This window comes from Pinus tabuliformis, chromosome 2_1, assembly GCF_031772625.1.
Source record: "Pinus tabuliformis cultivar Carrire ecotype Pingquan chromosome 2_1, CPIR1, whole genome shotgun sequence".
NCBI classification, from domain to species: domain Eukaryota; kingdom Viridiplantae; phylum Streptophyta; class Pinopsida; order Pinales; family Pinaceae; genus Pinus; species Pinus tabuliformis.
The window spans coordinates 448878518-448885219 of NC_142299.1; positions in this window are offsets into that span (position 1 = coordinate 448878518).

The following is a 6702-nucleotide window of genomic DNA, read 5'->3' on the forward strand; positions in this document are numbered from 1 at the left end:
AGGGAGGCCTTGGCAAGAGTACCCCTCTACAAACAGTCCATGCAGAATCTTCAGGCCAACTGGATCGGCCTAAAGTTCAGTCCTCCCTGCTTTTGGGGCTGCTGGAAGGAGTCAAAGAAGAGGAGGAACACAAGCAGTGGGAAGAAGTGGAAAGAAAAGCAGGATTTCATGACCGTGAAGAAGATATCACCTCGGAGGCCTGGGATGTGAGAGAGGCGGTCAAGGAAATCAAGGATGATGAGCTGGATTAGTTGCTCAGAGGATGAGCAACCCATTTAGCAGGGGGGTGATGATGAGCCAAGGAATTGTGTAACTTATTGGGCTCATTTTGCCTAACTGTTCTTCGTCAATCCACCATTTTTCATAGTTTATGCATGTTTTTTGAGTATATCTATGCTAGTTGAACGAATGAGAATAGTCACTTGACCAAGAAGACTAATACGTGGTTATTACAGATTTTTGGACAAATTTTGGACCAAGGCCAAGCAATTATGAGCCAGATGACAGCCAAGCATGAAGGAACAAGGTGAGGATTCGTAGGAAGGGTGCCTCCTACATTAAATGGCCCCTTCCTAGAATTCTCCACCCTCAGCTCGGAGTTCAGCAGGCCACCGAAAAGGATTCCCATAGGCAGCCGAGCAGTTTTGTGTAAAGTGGCTGATCACTGGCAGTTTGAGCAGCTGAGCCCCTTGAGTTAAGGCGGGTTGTTGGAGACCCTCATAGTGCACAAATAGGAAGGCTTCCAGCCTTCGTAGGTTACTTTTTGAACAGTTTTAATTTGCACTATAGTGTTGTTAGTTTTTCAGCTCATTTTGTAGCTTCTGTTGTACAACTTTGTTTGTGACATGGTTATTTTTGAGTAATGGAAAGCAGTTTCATTTGGCACCAGTTCTGAGATTTTTCTTAGGAGCTTGTAGCTCTTGGGGTTGGGCCCAACCCAAGTTCCAAGGATTCCTTTGTGTACTATTATTTGTTTTTAATGTTTTTGCAAAATAATTTATGTTAAGTAGATTAAAATCTTGCTTGGTTACCTAGATCATTGTTGAGGATTAAAAAAGCTTTTCATGTTCAGATTGATTTGATAGGTCAATAATAGAGAATATCTTTATAAAAAGGCTATCAAGCACCTTTGATATCACCTCTCCCTCAGTGGGACCATGAGCTGGGACCAAGGTGTCCTTGCCGCCACCAAAAACACTGTCTTTGCTTCATCATGCAATTATTAGTGTTAGATTCTCATTTGCAGAAGTTGATACCAGTTGTGGTTACATGCTTAGGTTTAGGATTACTTAGTTTGCATAGCTATTTCACATGATTTCGTTGCAAATAAACTTTTGTTCATTTTCTTTGCTGTTATTTAGGTCAGATTAGGTTAAAGTAGCTAGGTCCTTGATTTTCCGAGTCTTTGTTTGTTCAGTTTGAGAAATAACTTGCAGAGCACCTGTAATACCTCTCTATCTACCCGTACTCCATCAATCCCACCTGCTCCATCCTCTAACTCGGATTCTTGCCTTACATTTGCCACATTCTCTCGCTTTGCCCTAATTTCCATATTTTTGTGCAACATTGCTCTACCCCTCCTTGAACAAATCCAACCATCCTCACCACTCCTCAGCTCCATCCACCAAGTCCTGGACCTCCTCACACCCTTATCTCACCTCCATACCCACTTCTTCACCTTTCTTCCTCCATCAACCCTCCAAAATTTCCTTTTGGAACATCCTGTAGAAATTTTAGAACATTGTGTAGAACCCCTGCAGACTTCCTGTAGAAGCTCACGAAAGCAGTTTCTTGATATCCAAACACTGTGAAACTCTTTGGAAGGGTGCTAGGGACACCTTAGGCCCTCTTCTCACCTTCCCAACCTCCTACAAGCACCTTGCTAGTTCCATTCCTCACCTCGCCTTTGCATAGTCAAAACCAGTTAAAGCACATGCATGATAATTCTGACAACTTACTCAAAATTACAAAAAGATGTTTTTTTTTTTTCAGATTTTACTGTAGAAGTAGCTTAGACACATGGATTTTACCTTCCTAGAAGTCAATGGCATCTCTTTCAGTAGCTTTCATCCTCTTTCTTGCATCAATAGGGCTAGATGGTAAAATTAGGGTTTGCTAGGGTTTGCATTTCCTTTCAGCTTTTCAGTTTCTTTCTGCAAGTAGATTAGCCTTTTTTGAGTTAGATTTCATCCATCAATTAAAAAGCTTCTTCTAAGAGCTCATAGAAGTTGGCTTAAGCCCCTAGCAGACTTGTGCCAGCTAACCAAGTGACAGTCGCGGCAAGAGCTAGTACTTGTGCATACAGCACCGTCGCTTCCAAGCTTGTTATGAACTACCGGGTTGATAAAAGTAAAGAAGGGAGTCCTAGGAGTTGCAGCATTATTGCTGGAATATTGAAGCCCACCACCAATCTCCTGTATGAAACACCTTGTTCTTGATAAATTTATCATGCCACTTCATTCCCTGTTGTTGAATAGTAGTAGTTTTTTGGACAGCCAGTGAACGGATTTCATCTAATTCGTTGAGTTGTTCCAGCCGGTGTTTCTGGGCCTCTGATAAGTCTAATCCTACTTCCAAAGTTGTTCTAAGTGTGTTGATCTCAAATTCAACTGGAAACAAGGGGGATTTCCCATAGACTAACTCAAATGGTGAAAACCCAGTTGTATTCTACCATGTTGTCCTATATGCCCAGAGAGCTTCTAGAAGTTTCTGAGACCAATCCCTACGATGTCTTGCTACGGTTTTATTCAAGATATTTTCCAATACCTTGTTTGTACTTTCTACCTGTCCATTCACCTGGGGGTGGTAAGGAGTTGTCACTCTGTGTTTAACCCCATATTTCTGCATAAACCTTGCTATCATGTGGGATGTGAACTGTGCCCCTCCATCTGAAACAATCTCCCTTGGAATACCATATTGAGCAAAAATCTCTTCAAAAACAAAATATGCAACCACATGTTTTGTTTCTTTCGTAATCGCTCTGGCGTCCACCCACTTAGTCACATAATTAGTGTAGACTACAATGTGAAGCTTTTGATGAGAAGGTAGGTTGAAAGTTCCAACGAAATCAATTGCCCACTTCTCAAAAGTTTCGAGGACTACCTGGGGCTATGGTGGCATCTCATCCGATTTTCTAGGCTGCCCCATGTGTTGGCAACTGTCACATCCTCAAACATAGTCTCGAGCATCACAAAAGATAGAAGGCTAGTAATATCCCAATTACAGCACTTTGTGGCCTATTCTTTTATTTGTAAAATTTCCTCTAGAAGGGCCATCATGGGCAACCTTAAATATCTCATAGATGTCATCCTCATATACACAACACTGAATTTTCTAATCAATCCTTGTGTGAAAAAGGTACCCTTCCATCCATGATTATCACGTACTATGATGAATAATTTTCCATTGTTCCCTGTATGAAAAGTGACGAGGTACCTTCTCTATAGCAATATAGTTAGCAATATCTGCATACCACAGAGTGCTAGCAGAAACTGCAAAGAGATGCTCATCTGGAAAATTATCTTCTATGGGTGTACCTTCAGCATTATTTTATAGTCTAGATAGAAAATCAGCAACCACATTATACTTTCCTGGTTTATCTACTATGGTAATGTCAAATTCTTGAAGTAACAAAAGCCATCTTGTAATACGACCAGGAGTAATGGGTTTATTCATCAGATACCTGATTGTTGCATGATCAGTATGTACAAAGGTGGGATACCCGGTAATATAATGCCAGAACTTGTTGATGGCATAGATGACAACAAGGAATTATTTTTTAGTCAATGTGTAGTTTAACTCAGTAGGAGCCAAGTTCTTACTAACATAGTAAACTGCATATGGTACCTTGTCCACTTGCTATCCCAAAACTGCCCCAACTGTTGTCTGAGAGGCATCAGCATGAATATGGAATGGTAATGTCCAGTTCGTCCCTCAAAGGATCAGAGCACTACAGACAAGTTCCTTAATCTTCACAAAGGCTGCATCACAGTCATCTATCCACACAAAATATGCATCCTTTGTCAGCAATTGAAAAAGCGGATGTGCTATTTTAGCCAAATTTTCTATAAAACGCCTGTAATAACCAACACAACCAATAAAAATACGTACCTGTGTGAGTGTTTTAGGTATCAGGAAGTGCAATATTACCTTTATCTTAGTTGGATCCATTCGAATTCCATCAGCTAAAAGTAAATGCCCCAAGACTATTCCTTCCTCCATCATCATGTGGCATTTTACTATACTCAGAGAGACATGCATCCGTTTACATATTTCAAGAAATTTTTTCAGATTCTCCAACCCTTCTTCTAATGAGTCCTCGTATGGAGTGAAATCGTCCATATAAATCCCAACACCCTCATCTACCAGATCAGAGAAAACCCCCAAATTTTCCCTTTCGAATGTTGTAGGCACATTACAGAGACCAAATGGAAGGAGCCGGTATGCAAACGTTCCCTAAGGGAAGGTTAAAGTGGTTTTACCATGATCTTCAGGAGCTATCTGGATCTTGTTGTACCCACTAAATCTGTTCAGGAAGGAGAAGAACTTATTCCCAACCAAAGTATCCAAGACTTGATCAATGAATGGTAATGGAAAATGGTCTTTCTGTGTTTCCTTATTTAATTCTCTGTAATGCATACATATCCACCATTTACCATTTTTCTTGGGGACAATCACCAACGGGGAAACCCATTGGCTATCCAAAATGGGGTAAATAAATCCTACATCTAGTAGCTTTTGAAGTTCTTCCTTGACAATGTTTCTCAGAGCGGGGTTCATCCTCCTCTGGGGTTGTCTCATAGGATGCAAATCCTCTTTGATGTATATATGATGGGTACATAAATTGGCTGGAATCTCTTTCATGTCTGTGTAATCCCAGGCAAAGGTTTCTTTATGTTTTCGAAGAACATCTAGGAGCTGTTTCGTCTAGGATTTTGACAAATCTGGATTAATATTTAGGGTCTTCCCTCGCTCTATCTCCACAGAAATTCTTTCATGGGACACAGTTGTAGATAGCTCTTTGAATCCATCTGTTGTTTTAATATTTTCCCAAGTTTCACAACTCAAGACAAACTCTAGGATTCGTTGATTTGAATCTGAAACAGAACAGGGATCACTAATGAAAGTGGTAATGGTGTCATCTTCTATTTTTGTTTTCAATTAAAGGGCCTACCCAATAGTAAGGACTGGTCTTAATTCCTCATTTTCAGATTCCTACTCTTCCTCTAATAAAGGTTTCTTACGACCAGATGGCTTCACTGATGGACTAGGTTCTGCAGGAGGGTATAACACCAAATTTTTAGTAACCTACCCATTTGAGATAACCATGTGCCCAGAATTACACCCAATATAAGCGTCTGTGGTTTCCAACCACGGTCTTCTGAGAATCAGGGGATGGCCACCAGTTGGGGACTATGTTTGTAGCACTAGGAAATCCATAGGGTAATGCCATTAATCGACTAATATTGTGATATCTTCCAGCTTTCCTACAAGCTTGAATGTAGATCAATCTTCCAACTCTAACACAGTAGGTGTATTTTTCAGATTTCAAATACCTAGTGCATGCATAGTTTCAATGGTAATGACATTTATAGCAGTGCCCAAATCTACCAGTACATTTAGAATTTCTACTCCATTAATTTGCATGGTTAGGATTGGGTTCTTGGGATCCCCATATTTCATAGGCATGGCATTTCCCATCATAAAATTTGATAGCTTTCCCATCACATGAATGGTGAGTGGGTCCCCTGATTTCTTTTTAGGCTTCTTAGCACAATATTCTCTGAGATTTTTTGCATATATAGGTACGTCCCTCATAGCTTGTAACAGGGGAATCTTAACAAAAAAAAATTGCAACTCCCTTAACAAGTTAAACCCATCTTGAGGGATCTGTTTACTCAAGGTCAGTCTTTCCGGATAGGGTTGTTCATCTTGGTGTTCTTGAGTAATTAGCGGTAGAGGAGGTGTCTGATTTTTATTAACTTGGTTTGATTCCTCCTCAACTGTTTCATATTCTTTTTCCTCACTACCAACTTGTGTAATGATAACAGATGAGGGTTGAGCATCTACTACCCGCCCAGATATCAAATTCATCTCATAAATTTCTGCGATGGAGATGTTGTATGAAGATAGGTACCCTTATTGTTAGTGTTTAGATTGGGTTGGAATAGGCTTATTATTAGGATGCATATTAGAGGGTAACTGGAGTTGTTGTTGTGGCATTGACTGGGGAAACTGCCCAGGAGGAGAGGGTGCACGCCAGTTCGAAGCCCATGAAGAACTCAAATTGGCTTGAGGAGCCCATTGCTGCCAGGGTGGAAGCTGATATTGGGGCCACATAGGTGGATAAGGCATGGACTGAGGACCCATATTAAAATTATTGAAATACTGAGATGGATCTAGAAACATACCTTGATTTCCAGTTGGTGGTCAAGGTTGCTATGGCTTTTTGGATCCCATAAAGTACATCTGCTCCATCTCTTCACCTATCCCTTGAAATACTGCTTTCAATCCTGGAAAGGAGGGGCATGAACTTGTTGCATGATTCAGCTCACAGATTGCACATTCCTCCACGGAGTTCAATGGGCATTCTCTTTGTGGATGATTCTTTCTGCACTTTGGGCAAAATATGGTCATAGTCCTTTCCAATTCCATCTATTTTTGTTTTATTGGGAGTGTGTCCATTTGTGCAGACAGGGTACT